Below are 15,474 nucleotides of genomic sequence, written 5' to 3'. Positions count from 1 at the left end.
GAGACTCATCCTCTGAACATATCTCTGCCATCCCAAAGCAATTCTAGACACGATTAAAACAAAGTGAGACCTTGGGCAAAAGAGGCCATCTGGACTTGAGTAAGATGACGGCTGTCTCTAAAGGGTCCCCAAGTGTATGAAACCACTGAAGTTTCCCCTCACACAGTCTTCAAGGTGAGAATGGGAACCATGCAATTGTCTGCAGGGGCCTTTTCCAGTTGACCTAGGGTGGCCGTTTGCTGACTATCCTGCAATTAAACAATCACATGAAAGTAATCTTTGTCAAACTTCTGCCTCCTTTCTCATGGCCATAGACAGCAGGCCCCAGAGGAGCAGAGACTGTTTCAGTGGGGCCAGGAAAGGAGGCTCCTAAACAAACTAAAGGACCTGAGGCCCCAGATCCAGTGAGGGGGTCACCTTGACAGTATGGTACTATACGTTAGCTTCTCCTCTTACTTTCTGGCAAATGGCAGGAATGGATGAATGAGTGGAGGAACAGACGGACTGACTGACTGAAGAAAGAAAGAAAGAAAGAAAGAAAGAAAGAAAGAAAGGAAGGAAGGAAGGAAGGAAGAAAGAAAGAAAGAAAGAAAGAAAGTAAGAAAGAAAGAAGATTGAAGTCCCACAGAGAGAAAGGCAGGAACCTTTGGAGGTGCTGTTGATATTTTCGTGTCTGTGCTGTGTGGCAGGGCAGAGGCTCCCTAGAGATGCAGAAGGACAGAAGGACACTATCATATCTTCTCTACACAGGTGATAGATGTCCAACTGCACATTTCCCTCCTTCCACCTGACTCAATGAAGGTAGCCACCTTGGCCTGAGCTCCAGGCACCCTGGGAGGTACGGGGAGGGGGTTAAATAACCACATCCAATCTCCAAGTCTCATCCCAGCTCTACAACAAACCACCTGCCTGGGGCTTCCCCCTCCTCACTGCCCCATTTCTCAAAGAGCACACAGCTCCTCCTACAGACTCCCTCACCACCTCACCCCTGTCTGAACCCCCAACTGGGACCCTACCTGCCATGTAGGTCAGGGAAGCAGTATGCCAGCTTCAGATCGTCACACCCCCTCCAAATGCAATCCCCCAGTCTCATCCCCAGCTCTGCAGCAGATTTCCAACTGTGACCTTTCCTCCCTCTCTGCCCCCATTTCCAGGGGATCCTGGTTACACACCCTGCTATTTTGATAGGATAAAAATTTCTCTTAAATGACAGGAGACAAAAAAAAATGTTTATGTGAAACATACGGTACTGGACTCTCACTTAAGCAGGTCTTTAAAGTTCCAGCATTCAGTTTTGATGGAAACCCTATAGTATGTGAGTTAATAAATACTGCGCTCCTGGGAATGTAGTAGTAAGTTTTCGGCCCTTATAGAACAGACTTTCAAGTTGGAAGAGACAAAACAAGCAAGCAAACAAAACAAAACAAACAGCCACAGGCCCAGGGGCTTATGGGTAAGAAGGGAAATGGTACATCACTCTCAGGGAAAGGAAAAGGTTTAAGGAGGGACCTGAAGCAAACCAGTGTCCTTTCTGTGTATCTTCAGCTCAGGCACCTTCTGAAGACCCACGGCCACAAACTTTGACAGCGATGCCCTGTCCCCATCTCCTTGGTCTCATTATTTGTGTTCAATGGAGAAAAAAAGACAATTCATTCTAAATGAACCAACTGTTAAAAATACAAGCTCTCTCACAGCTATACCCACCCCTATGAACTCAATGACTATAACAGAAAAACACTATCCAGGAAAGAGTCAATAAAACACCGTAAGCTCTGTTCCCTTGAGAATCCCTGGACTGGGTATGCTGGGTCCCACTGTCAGCGGGATTCCCTAGAAGCCTGTGCCACTCAAAAGCACAGACAAAGGCAGGGCCACCACCCACTTCCTGTCTGAGCTGTCAAGGCCTCCCCTGGGGTCTGTTGTGGCTTATTGTTCCCTGCACTGCCTGCAGCACTGTTCGTTAAGCTGGCTCAGCCAACCATAAAATCACAGAAGGATCAGCCTGGCGCATCTTCTGGCCTCGGAGCTGACACAGACAACTGATAGCTCAGAGAACGTCGCCTAGGTCCGTCCACTGACTGGGCGGTAAGATTGTATAACAAAGCCTGAATTTTGCTTCTAGAAGAGAAGGGTTTACCATCACCACCTCCCGTTTTTGTGTTTGGTTTTTGTCAAGTTCATTTTCTTAAGACTCTGTCTTCTTTGGTTTCCTTAATAGAAAACAAAACAAAGATAAAAATGAAATGACTTCACAGAAGCCAAGGAGCCCTGTAGAACATAGTAACTTACTACATGCTGCCAGCAAGGGCCAAGATACCTGTGGAAGGAAAGCAAACTTGAAATACACTCCTTAGTGATGTGAAGACAAACGCTGTCTCTTCTTGGAAAGCAGAAATGATAAAGGCATTAAAAAGAAGGAGCAGAAAGCGAATGTGCTATGTGGTCACCAGAGAAGTTCAACGCAGGTGCCATTGTGGTTCATTTTAGTCACACTGGCCCAAAGGGGATACTGGCCTGGAAATCTGGCCTGTAAGAAACTCAGGAAGTTTTACTATCTGAATTGACTCCTTTGAGTTAACAACCGTGATCAGCTATTACAAACCATAGCCGCTGAACTACTTTTCTGTAGCTTAAGATGCTCACAAAACCCATACTAGGGCCAAAGGAGAGCAAATCTCCAGAAAGGTAGCTCAGGAAGGGGGAGGGGGGTCTGCTAATAACAAGACATGGCCGTGAACCCCAGAAGACACAAGTCAGCCCTGACCCTCAGTGCTGTTGCCCAAGGCAGATGAATCCTCTAAATTGTGGTTTCTCCCCTGCTTTGCATGTGTAGGGCTGTGCGTTCCCCAAGAGACTGGCCAGGGGATCACAAAGGCCAAATAAACCTATGGCAGAAAGGCTTCTGGAAGAGGTCTTTCAGAGGAAGCAAACTATGGAGAAAGTTTCTTCTTAAATTAAAATAAAAATCATTTCTTCTTAAATTAAAAAAAATAAACAAAATTTCTTACAAGTGAAATGATCCCTAGCCCCTGCAGATTGCCCCACCCAAGTCATCTCTGGAATTATTTGAGTTTCAAGTCAGAGGATCCAACTTCTAAATGACAGAAAGATGAGGGGGGACTCATGGACAGACTTAGCCGAGAAATCCAAAGGCTAACGTGTTACAGTATGGGTGGGCTGAGGTACTTAAATATGAGAACCGTTCTGGGTTGCTTCATTCTGTATTGGGCTTGCTTGTTTTTACTTTGAGATAGTGTCCCATGGGGTTTGCCTTGAACTCTTTTATGTAGTCAAAGATGATTCTTAAACACCCAATCCTCCTGCATCTGTTGCTCAAGTGCTGGGGTTACAAGTCTGTACCACCACACCCAGCCAACTGCTTCTTTTATAATCAGGTTAAGAGAAAACAGAATCTTATATTTTAGAATTTATACTAGTTATATCACATCAAAATATCAGTGATTTAAATTAAAACAACAACCAAAAAGCAAATCTCTGATAATTCAACAAAGGTGATCTTTGCCCCAAGGTTTCCAGGGCCTCCCAGTGATCTGCAGGGAGAGGGAGCAACCCTGCAGATCTTGGGCTGGTGGCAATGTATTCTTAGCTAGCCATTAAGCCCTAAACACAGACAGGAATAGCAGCCTACTGAATGCAATCCCTGACTGGGTAAAGGCGGTCCACTAGAAGAACTGGTCCTTGTGTTTAACCCAAAGCCAGTGAAATAACCATGATTGTTATTACCAGCTTCATTTATATCTCTACTCCATCTCCCCACTTCACCAAACACAAGTTTTGCTCCCACTATGAGCAAAGACGATTCATGCAAAAACAGCCTGGAGACGGTGACGCGTGACTTTCTGGATGACGTTTTATTTTTGACATGGCTGAAATTTAGTTTAAATACTCTGACTGTCTATGTAGATTCTAGAGAAGGCTTTGGCATGCGTGTGCCCTGAGCCTCTCAGGTCTCCAATATAAATGATGTCTTTCTGTTGGAAACTAGTTCTAGAATTGCAGGTTTCAGGACCACCGTGGGAGCTTGAACTCTAATAGCCAAGCCCTTCAGGCTGCTTTGAAGCCCACAGTCATGTCTTCAGTTTCAGGAGAGGCTGACACTGAGGTGTGAGACTCAGGGTATAGGCGTAATGTTGAATTTGTTGCCCACGTGTAAGAATCTAAGTTGGGACTCTAGCTGTGGGAGGACTTGGACTAGACAGGGCCTCCTACCGGACAGTACAAGGAGACAGAGAATCAAGTGTGCTGTTCCTAATGAGGCATTTCAAGGGTTCTGCTTACACAGCTTTCTTACCTTATACCCTAGTATAGACAAAGCCCATCTAATTCCTGAGGTTGGAAGGGGTTGTACATGCAACTCAAGGGAGCTTGGTATAGCACTCAGGGAATTAGGCCTTTAGGGTGCCAATTGACTTCTCCACTATCACACACACTCAACGGATACCACAGTAACTTTTTCCTTAAGACCCTAACAGCTCTTTTCAGATACTTCTATGTGGCAGAGAATGTGGGCTTTGTGTTGCCTTAAGAGAGTTCATCATCTTAGTTCAGTAAACCCTCTGCCATACCACAACAGTAAGTTAAACCATCAGCTTGTGCTATCTGAGGCTTTCATATCATAAAATATGGCTACTGATTTGTGTGTGTGTGTGTGTGTGTGTATGTGTGTGTGTAGACTTAGACCGTAAGTAATCCATAATGGTTGGATAGTAGGCTCCTGGTATAATTCTGTGGCATTCCAGTAACATCTCGGGAATCCCTGAATTGCCATAGACAAGGGAGCCTTTGTATACCTTAATCAATTATTATTAAGGGTGTGTGTGCATGTATGATATGTGTGTGGGTGTCTGCACCATGGTGAACATAAGGAGATTAAATAGCAAAGTATCAGTCCTCTCCTTCTACCCTGTGCAGACCTAGAATCAAACCCAGGCTGTCAGGCTAAGCGGCAAGCACCTTTCCCTACTGAGCCATCTTGCAGACTTTACAGGTGAGGTTTAATTAAGGTAAAACTAGAGGTTTTTCTCTCTCCAAGAAATGCTTTCTCAAATCCTGCTCCAAGTACTCTCACCTAACGGACCAGGGCTGACAGAGGCCAGTAATGAGACCTCAGGAAGGAACTGTTAAACAGGGTTTGGGGGCTTGTCTTCTTACAATTACGCAGCATGCTTGTTTTATAATGCTACAGATATTTCAGAGCTATGATGCATTGTTATATACCCGCGCCACTTTTATCTAAAAAGGGACATTGCAATGTAGTTAGATTTAAGGAGCTGTGATTCCCGATGACTGCATTCGATGATGCAAGGACCAGAGAGCAGTCGAGCACACAGTGCCTTTACAGCAACTTCAATCACACCAATGTCTGGATGCTACTGTTGCTGCTCTAGCCTCCTGGGGCTTCCCTAAGCTGGACCCTTCCATGGTTACCTCAGGCAGAGCAGGGAAGCGTGCTTGGCCAGCGTGGATGCCCCTGAGCTATAGAATGAAGGCATTTCCAGTTAGAGGGCACTCAATTAGGTTGGGGCACTTCAATTCTTCACAGGCACCCACACATGGAGCCTCCTTGAACTTCAGTGTCTTTCTGGCCTGCCTGGGTGGCCTGTCCCTGCCTAGAACTCTACCTACCTCAGACCCCGAGGCCTGAATCCCATGCCCCAAGTTTTCTCCGATGGGCCAAGGCCCTTCGACCCTGTTGTTCAGGTAGACTTCTGATCTCTAGAAAACCCTCTTTGAGGGTTCGGACTTAGGCAGGCAAACGCTTAAAAAGAAAGTGCTGAAGTATTTATTAACAGCCTCCATCTCGCCAAGGGAGACTTCGCTGATGTCCTGAAGCAGGGCATACAAGGGAGGCCACAGGCTGATTCATTTTTGAAAATCCTAGCAGTCAAGGAAAAGGGCTCACCTCCAGTCTAGGAGATAAACAACACCTCATTACATATTCATTAGCCTGGAGGCTTTTACTGCATTCAAAGAGTTTCCTCCCCTTTTCCTCTGCCCTTCTTCCAGCTCCTTCCCTTTCTCCTTTACACAGAGGCTCAGGGCCAGAAGACACTTTGTGGGTTCAGGTTAAGCTCTGGCTGCCCTTCACCCTCCTGTCTCTCTTTCATCTCTACAACTCCCCTCCCCAACCCATTTACTGAGATTGTTACTGCCTACAGGATCTGCTGAGTAAGATCCTGGACACTTCTGGGAATAAATCCATGATAAAGTGGATACAGTACTCTCTGCCTAGGTCATTACTGGAAGGTTGTGACTTCCAACTACGTGCAGAAGGACCAACCCACGCATAAGACCCACCTGACCTCACACATATCTAGGCAAGAGGAGAGATTCAGTCCTCTGCCAAGAAAATGAAGAAACGAATCGTACCTCAGCCAACTGATTTTGAAGATTCTTAGCTTCAGAGTAGAGACACACCCTTAGTTAAGGGTGGAGCTCTGTCCGCTGGAACTTTATGATTATCTAGTTTAGGGATGTGGTTTTGTCCTGATTTAATCATCCACTGTCACCACTGCCACCACCACCATCATAATCAAAACAAAACAAAACAAAACAACAAAACTACGCATCTTGGAATACCCAGGAAGAGAAGTTGATTCTGGAGCCTGGGATTTTCTGTAGAAGGCAGAATAGGGGCAGAGAGAGAAGGACTGGATGGCACTGAAATAAATGAGGCAATGCGAGCAGTCAGAGGCAACCTAAAGACGCCACCGGAACTTAAGCATGAGTAAGAGGAACACCCAGCGGGATGGAAGACACAGGAAGGCAGCACAACTGAATGCAAGCCTTAGATTTAACTCAGGACTGAAAGGCTCCTGCCGAACTGGGAAACCGATACTGAGTAGTCTATGTAGTAACAACACAGGTGCAGGGAATGCAGGGCCGCCATTTGTCTAAGGGATACGCGGGAAGGTGGGAACAGGGAAGCCATGTTTTTAAAGCAGTCTGGGCTGGACCCTTGGCTGAAGCTCTCGTCTCTGTGGCTTGGAATACTCACCGGCCTCTTGGGACAGTGGCTGGTCACTCCTATCTTGATCTCCCTTGTAGGATTCAGTCCTGCTTTGGCCTCTGGTTTTGCAAATTGTTACTCCCTGCGAAGAATGAGAAGGAGGGGGATTTGAAGATGTATGGGACATTGACCAATCAGAAAGCACGATATGGGGAAGGCGTGGCGATCTTCACTGAAGGTGGGCACGCGCTTTTATTGTTTGTACCGGTCCTCATTCTAGACCCGGTGCACTGCAAGAAAGTACACAGTACCTATCCAACTGTACAAATGTCACTTGTGGGGAAGGGGCATAGGAATCGCACGTATCTACATACTGAGACACTCCTGCATACTTGTGACTCTAGTAAGATTTTTTTCACCTCTGTCAAAATGTATACAGGGCACACAGGCATCTTCTCGACCAGAGGGAACACACGTACGAATAGAGAGCAATGCTACTAACTTAATAGCATTCTGGGGTGCAAGCTGCCTACATCTATCTTGAAAGAAAACCTTAAGCAGGCTTCCATTCCACTGTAAATGCTTTTTATTTTATTTTATCTTAAAGGAGTACATTTTTCTTTAATGATTTATTTTTATCTTATGCCCATTGGTGCTCTGCCTGCATGTGTGTGTCTGTGTGAAGGTGTTTGATTCCCTGGTCCTGGAGTTACAGACAATTGTGAGCTGCCATGTGGGTGCTGGGAATGAAACTCTAGTTCTCTGGAAGGACATTCAGTGCTCTTAACCACTGAGCCATCTCTCCAGACTATTTTTAAAAAGCGACTTCTTTATAGTCCTATACACTTTACACAGTAATTTAGCATTCAATATCAGCTTTGATTTCTATAATGGTTTGTTTTTTGTTTTTGTTTTTCTTTTTTGTTTTTGTTTTGTTTTTGTATCTCTAGTTTCAAAACAAAGGAATTGGTACCCCAAAGAACATGTGATATTGGTTACAAAGGAAGGATGAAAACCAGGGTTCTTTGGTGTTTTTTTTAACCTTAAAAATGTGTGTTAGCTTGTTTATTATTGTGTGTACATGTGCATATATATGATGTGTATCATGTGTGCAATCTGCTGGTGAGCATGTGTCATGGGACACATGTAAAAGTCCGACGACAATTGTCAGGTGTTAATTCTCTCCTCCTGCCTTTCCCTGAGTCCCAGAGATTGAACTTGGGTCTTCAGCCTTGAGCAGCAAGTGCCTCATCTGTGCTGAGCTACCTTCTCTCTGCACCTTGAGTCCGGTTCCCTGACTCCTAGCCGGACGTACTTTTTATTACACCAGTGGCACTTTGTCTGTTTTCAAAACCAAGCTTCTTATACATTCAGTGAGAATGACTACTTTTCAAGACACCAAGTTCAGGGGACCTTTACCTGTAAGGAAATGGCTTTTCCTTGCTTTTTGTCAGGTCAGTCTACCAAGAGTTAAATGGTATTAACGATGCCATCCTTATCATGAGATAATAAAGTATAAAAAAATAAATCTTGGGGCTGAGGAAACAGGCCAGAGGTCGAGAGCAATTATTGTTTTTGTACAGGATTTGTGTGTATGTGTGTGTGTATGTGTGTGTGTGTTGAGAAGTGGGTATTCCCAGCACCCACATGGCAGTCTGCCAGTGTCTATAACTCCAGTTCTAGGGAATCTGACACCCACTTCTGGCTTCCACAAGCTCCTGCATGTATAAACACAGTGTACATACATAACTCAGGCACATGTGCACATACACATGCATGAACGTGCACACCCACCCCTAAAATAAAATCTAAAAACAGAATAAACCTGAAATAGACTCAGAACCTGCTAACATTCTAAAGCTTTCATAACTGATAAGTTAAAAACATGAGAAAAATTAACAACAACAAAATAAAACAACAAGGAAATTAGGCTAAAGTGAGATGCTACAAGAAGCAGTGCCTTGAGAAAGCTTGGCTTTGGCTGTGCTCTCCTAGTCACACAGGACACAACTGCCGCCACCTGGAGCGTGTGTGTCCCTAACCATGTCTTTTCACCCCCACTTTCTGCGTACCAAATTTTGCTAATATCACAGTACTCCCTAGCACTTCCTTATATTATGCAAAACATTCTATTTAGATGTGTTGACTTCACTAATTAGTCTATAAATACTTGACTTTTACCCACTGCCTTGGTGAGTGAGATAATTACTGAGGAAAAGGCCAAAGCATTTATGGTCAATCAGATGAGGAGAAAGGGAATATGGTCTTTTAGACTGGGAAAATGTAAAACATTGTGAGGCCAGGCAGAAGCTATTAGCAGGATCAATATCTCGACTAGTACCTTAATAAATCATTGTATCAAAGCCTTGACACAGGATGGAGGAAAAACCCCAGTCTGTCTCCCCTACAAGTTTCTAAATTGGAAAATAAAAACTCTATTGAAATCACAAAGACCTTATTGGTATACACGGGATATGACAAGTTCCTGAAGCAGTCTCGAGTCCCGGGTGTATAAAGTGCAGTGCATCATCAGCGAGGGAAGAGAGGCAGAAAGACAAAGCATGGTCCTCCTTCAGGCTGCACTTCCTAATTTGCAACTGGTAAATATGCATGGATCTGCCCCACCGCAGCCATGGATGACACACCGCTTTCTGGAAATGGCACAGAGCGAGCAGAGAAAGCAAAGTAGAGGACAATTTGGTGTCACAGTTGACTTCCTCGCCCAAGCAATGGTTCTCAATCTTTCCACCGCCCTCCACTTACATCTCGTAAATTCCTGCCCTCTGGGTACCATTTCCTAAGATGAAAAGCACTTGGGTCGAGATGGACACTCACTGTGTGGTACCAAGTGTCCCCAAGCGAGTTCTCCCTGTATCAGGAGAGGTGAACGGCAATGAATTTCTCTCACCCTTTAATCACTCCTGAAGTCTCTGATGGCCCCAGGAAAACACGCTAACAAAACAGGTTTCTGCATTTGCTGGTCCAGTTTTCTGTTTGTCTTTTCTTACATGGAGTAAAAACCAAACTACCATTTGGCAGAGTGTTACCATAGAAAACAGCCAATCCCTTGGGGTGTTGTCTGTCCTTAGCTATGGAGACAGCCTGGGGGCAGACACACAATATTTTGATTCCCTTTTGCTTTGTCCCTGTGGTGTTCAGTTAGAATAGTTTTTCTTGTGTGTTCAATTTACTGTGGCTCTCCCCCGCCTTGGGAAGTAAGAGCTCTGGTCTTAAGATACATTTAGAAGACTAGCAGCTTCCTACCAACTCGAAGTGTTCATTTGTGATTAATTAAGGCTTGTTTTTTTAAGTTGAACAAATATTTTTGAGCACTTAAGTATTAGACAGGCTTGATGATAATTATATGTTTTGAAAAGTGTCCAGAAGTGTCTAACCTCAGAAAAGCCTGACAATCTTAAGAGAGGCAAACACACATCAAAAGTTAACTAGCTAAAGGTCTGGCTTGTGATAAAAACTGTGACCAACAGAAGAAGGGCCACCACTGCTTATACATCAACAGGGAACATGGTAGACTTACGAAAGACTCCTCTATTATAACCTAGGCTGTCTGGGAAGGACTCACCGGAGGGAGGTGGTTAGAGAACTGGCTGGTTGTGATTTGAGGAGATAAGGGTAGAGAGGGACATATACTCCAATCAGTACAAGAAACTTGTGGACGCACATAGTCCAAATAAGAGAGAACTGATGCCACAGAGATGCGTGGATCCTCCCCCAACAGTCAGTCTGAGCCTCAATCCTTGAACCTCTTTCCTAGGACGGAAGCAACATGGAGAGTCATACGAATGCTTTTTCCAGCTCCACATCCCGGAACAGGCGGCGTAGTCAAATGAGATTTCACCTGTGACCAAGAGAAGACTTGGGGTGGGTGTGGGGGTGGGGTTGCTTCCTGATATGAGTCTTCGGCTCGCAGGGTGTCTGCTTATCATGGGACATGGCCTTCAGAAGAGCGAGAAGCAAGTCACACCTTCAGGGAAGGGATTCCAGCGGGATGGTTATTTTGGGAGGAGAACTCCGGAGCGAGAGCAGGAATGACTGACTATACAGGCGAGCTCTCTCTCGTGGGCGGAGACGCAGCAGTGAAGCAGGGATCACTGCTCCTTTTCAGGTGCTGCACCCAGCCTGCCTCATCCATCACGGGGAATGGCGGCATCCCAAGTCACTTCACAGCCAAGCACCTGCTGGCTTTGGCAGCCTTAAGGACAAGGCTTAAAGCAGAAGTCTTGTTTTGTGACTAGAGGTGGGAAATCAAGAATGGTGAGAAGAATCCATGGCGGCTGCACCTAAACCAGTCAGCATAGACATTTTTTGTATCTCCTGCATTATAAAGTTCAAGACAATTGAGGTCGGGTACCCCACTGCAGTATATAATGAGAAGTTAAGCTGGAGGCAGTGGGAGGAGACATCCCCACCCCGGTGAGAGCTGCATGTGTGCAGTGCTGCTTGGAGGGTTGTGCCTGTGGACCATTCTGGGTGCTGGGAAAGCAGCCTGGAGCTGAACTGCCCAGAAGATCACTCAAAGAGCCTACAAAGTACTTTTCCAGAGGATCAGCTCAGTATGAGGTTTGCTCTGACATAATCTCCATAAGTGCCTTTCTGACAACTGTGAGACTTTCCACACAGTGAAAGAGACCACCGACCGATGCACTGATGCCACTGTTTGACCTGCAAGGAGAATTCTTCAGTTTCAACCATTCCTCTGGGTGTCCTCATTTGAGCAGCAGTCAAATTAGCAGGCTGCTCGCTTCCTTGGGGCATGGCAAGTCTGTCCCAGCATCTCAGCCCTGTGCTTGGAACGAGCCAGGATGTTTCTGGAATGGATCAAGGTTTGTACTGGTGTCAGGGACAGCTCACTGCCAGACCACGATGAATCAGCCACCCACTTGCCCTAGCTGCTTCCTCAGACTTCCTCGCCTTACTGTTGCCTCTGTGACAGGGAGACTCTTCTAACTTTCATCTGACAGGAACTGGACCATTCATTATTTTTCTCTCTGCACCCAACGTTTATGTGAATGTCAAATTAATGATGGTAGAATATTTTAGATAGGAAGTCAAACAAAAGATACGGTGATTAATGAGAGATACAGTTTTATAAGAAAGCTCTTAGTTTTGATTTAAACTAGCAGACTTCAGTAGCCATCCAATAGGGTCTTTTGGGCAGACATTTCTTATGATAAAAGCTCCCCCACTCCCCTTTTTAACCACTTATATTTTCTCCAAAAACATGAAAAGGCTCATCTTTCTTTCACCTTTCTGACTTATGCCTTTATCTCTGTAGACTACTTGGCTTCCATAACCAAAATGGTGCCACACGTGTGGTAAAAATCGGATATTAGGGGCTTTGCCATTGCATTGCACTTCCCTCACAGCTAAGACTGGCAAACTCACTCCCATCCAGTGCGCTGGCCAGCGACTGCAGAATGCAGCTGGGCCAGAACAAGGGCACAGTCAATGGCACTCCATGAGACATGCCCTCTGGCCTGCTGACCCTCCAATGTACAAAGGACATGGGTCACAAAATACCCCCTCCACACACAGGCACTCTTATTTAAGTCCCCTCGCTGCCTAATCTCTTTCCCCCAATACCACGCATGCTTTGGTTTTCAGTGCTAGGTCTCTTCTGGGAGGGTTTTGTTTTGTTTTTGTTTGTTTGTTTTTTAACTCTGGCTCTTTACACACAGGGCTGGAGCCCAGCATTCTACACACAGCTTACACAGGGTGGGGTTGACCATATGCAATTCACGGACAAACCAAACTCAGTGGACTGCTCTCATGGAAATAAGTACTTACTTAAACATGCGGCTTGTATTGGTGGGGAGGGGGTGTGAATTACCCCAATCCCAAGTAACTAACCAGAAATTTCAATTAATTAAAAAAATTAAAACCTGCCAAGGAATCCCAACTTCATTCCCACCATCTCCCCTTTCCAAATAATCAAGGTAAACGATATTATGTTCAGGCATATACATGCAGACATGCAGGGTCAGTCATGTACACACAAACGTAGATAAATGTATACTTGGGAGTGGGCCTCTCTGCTACCTGTTTAAGCTCTTTGGAAGCATTTGTCCTTCCATTTAAATGTGCTTATACGACATGGAACATTTCTGCACTGCTGCTCTTTACGACTGGCACAGACCGGCTTGTTTTGCTTAGTAGCTGGTTGTTGAGTTTAAGTATGAAATGTCTCCAACAGAGTCTTGACTTGAAGGCTTGAATCACAGATGATGGACTTCAGGGAAGTGTCTCCATGCCAAGGACTGTGGTCTAACCAATGGATCCTTGGAACCATGGATCCTGATGACAACGTAGTGTTAAAGTAAGAAGTGGGTGGAGGTGAGGGAAATAGGTCCCTGGGGCATTCCCTGAAATGCTGCATCTTGACCCCTGACTTTTCTCTCTGCCTCCCAAAATGCCATGAAATGTCTGCTTCTCCATCACATGCTCCGTGCTCCACCGTGATGAAATGCCATATCACAGGCCCCACAGGGATGGGTTCAAACAACCACAGACTAAAACATCTGAAACTTTGAGTCAAAATAATTTTAAATTATTTCTTTAAAATTTACCATAGCAGGGAAAGTCTCACCAATACAATGCTATGCCACACCATGCCCAACAGATATGCTACCATCTGTATCCTCGCTGGTACACTTTGAGATTCCTTCCAAGTCTTGACTATTACAAAACACATGCAAAGTACTTTAGTGCAATTATAGCTATAGTGTTGGGATAAATGCAACTGAAGTGCCTTCGAAAATATTTTCCCAACATGCATTCCTTCCAAAAGTGTGTCCAGTTATTTTTAGGTGGCATCAATGGCTTAAGATTTATTTTTTTATTTTATGTGTACAAGTGATTTCCCTGAATGTATGTGTAACTGGAACGTGAGTGCAGTGCCTCTGGAGGCCAGAAGAGGGCGCTGCATCTACTGGAAGGGAAGTTACATTCGGTTGTGAGCCATCTGGGTGCTGGCAGTGGATCCAGGGTCATCCACAAGAACAGCAGGGGGCTCTTAGTCACTGAGATGACACCAGCCATTTAAACTGTCATCAGATGACAATTGAAAATGCTGCCTTTTGGGGTTGGGGATTTAGCTCAGTGGTAGAGCGCTTGCCTTGGAAGCGCAAGGCCCTGGGTTCGATCCCCAGCTCCGAAAAAAAGAACCAAAAAAAAAAAAAAAAGAAAGAAAGAAAGAAAGAAAGAAAGAAAGAAAGAAAGAAAGAAAGAAAGAAAGAAAGAAAGAAAGAAAGAAAGAAAATGCTGCCTTTTAAATGTAAAATCTTTTTTTTACATCATTAATAAGGCGATGCTTGTCAGATACTAGCTTTCCTTTGAATTATGCATTCATACTCTTGTTTTCTCCTGTTGGGCTGATGGATTTTGTCAGTTGATACATCTGAGACCCCCTTCAAAGAAATCTAGCCATCAGCTGTTTCAGGTACTATGGAGTATTTGTCTTAATTTCCACCTGACTACAGCTTTGGTTTGGTTGGGAGTAGAGACAGTCATCTAGAATGAAAGGCATTTTATTTGAGTGTATGTGTGTTTGTGTTCTATATATGTGTGTGGTTTAGGGGCACGGGTGTGCCCGTGGCCATGCACGCAGATGGGGCCACACTTGTGAATACAAGCTGAGACTAGAGGAAGATTACTGACATTCTGCTCTACAACTGTCAACTACTTCTGTGAGACAGAGATTCCTATTGTCTATGGAGCTAGGCTGGTGGTGACGGGCAAGCTGCACAGTCCCCCGTTTCTGCCTTCTACAACGCTGGGCTTACAGGTATAACACGCCCACATCCAACCTCTATGTGGATGCGAACCCAGGTCTTCATGCGTGCTTACCTACTGAGCTACTCCTGAGCTTCGTACAGGCATTTTAAATGAAGCATCGATTCCTATAAAACATATTAGCCTGTTCCCAGTCGTGGTATGCTCTGACCGGCTATTATGTGTGGCTTATGTAACACGGTCAGCAGAACTCAGTTGTGAATCTCATGGAGTCACAGCACCCTCTGTACAGTGACCCACCATTGCTACGGTGTATCTCAAGTCACTCAGAAGTTACCAAGCGCTGTCTTGTTCTTCTTTCCTTGCTTCCCTTCCAAGTGTGTGACAGAAGGGTGCATCTAGAAATCGCTCTTTTATTTTAAAGAATCCAGCAAGTTCTTCGAATTACCTTTGTAATTCACAAGTGATGAGCCGGGCCTTCTGCTTCAGGGCTCAGTGTGTTAGCGCCATCACCTACTGGCTGGGCTCCATGCAGGAGCCTCCTCATACCCGCCACTAGCATGCGAAGAATGCCACGGGACCAGCCCAGGGCAAAGGGACTCTCCTGCTCTGCATGAGAGCAGGTGAGGGGCATCGCAGGTTTTATAGATAGCTGCAAGTTTCAGGTTCTGACTGTCTAACTGGTAAATGTTTCCTCTGTGGCCTCTCGTTCCTCATCCACAGGATGGTGGTAGGCAAGGGTGACAGAGAAC

The 15,474-nt window shown here is 45.2% G+C and overlaps 1 protein-coding gene and 1 non-coding gene across 11 annotated transcripts in view; one reads left to right on the top strand and one right to left on the bottom strand.

Moving 5' to 3' along the window:
• Positions 1 to 15,474, bottom strand: part of Enox1 (ecto-NOX disulfide-thiol exchanger 1) — a 564,401-nt gene that overhangs the window by 336,383 nt on the left and 212,544 nt on the right. For 8 of the 10 annotated variants that reach the window (XM_039094030.2, XM_039094033.2, XM_039094034.2 and 5 more), the window contains one exon: positions 7,019 to 7,112. The exons of 1 other annotated variant lie outside the window; for it this stretch is intronic. The gene's annotated coding sequence lies outside the window, so the exon portion shown is untranslated. Of the gene's footprint in view, positions 1 to 7,018; positions 7,113 to 10,553; positions 14,180 to 15,474 lie in introns of those variants that run through there. One more of the 10 variants, XM_039094032.2, reaches the window with a different exon arrangement.
• On the top strand, positions 14,067 to 14,147 carry Trnap-ugg7 (transfer RNA proline (anticodon UGG) 7). The gene has a single exon. It is a non-coding gene; the product is annotated as a tRNA-Pro (tRNA).

Source organism: Rattus norvegicus, chromosome 15 (genome assembly GCF_036323735.1).
Source record: "Rattus norvegicus strain BN/NHsdMcwi chromosome 15, GRCr8, whole genome shotgun sequence".
Lineage (NCBI taxonomy): Eukaryota > Metazoa > Chordata > Mammalia > Rodentia > Muridae > Rattus > Rattus norvegicus.
This window is presented reverse-complemented; position numbering and strand designations above follow the sequence as displayed.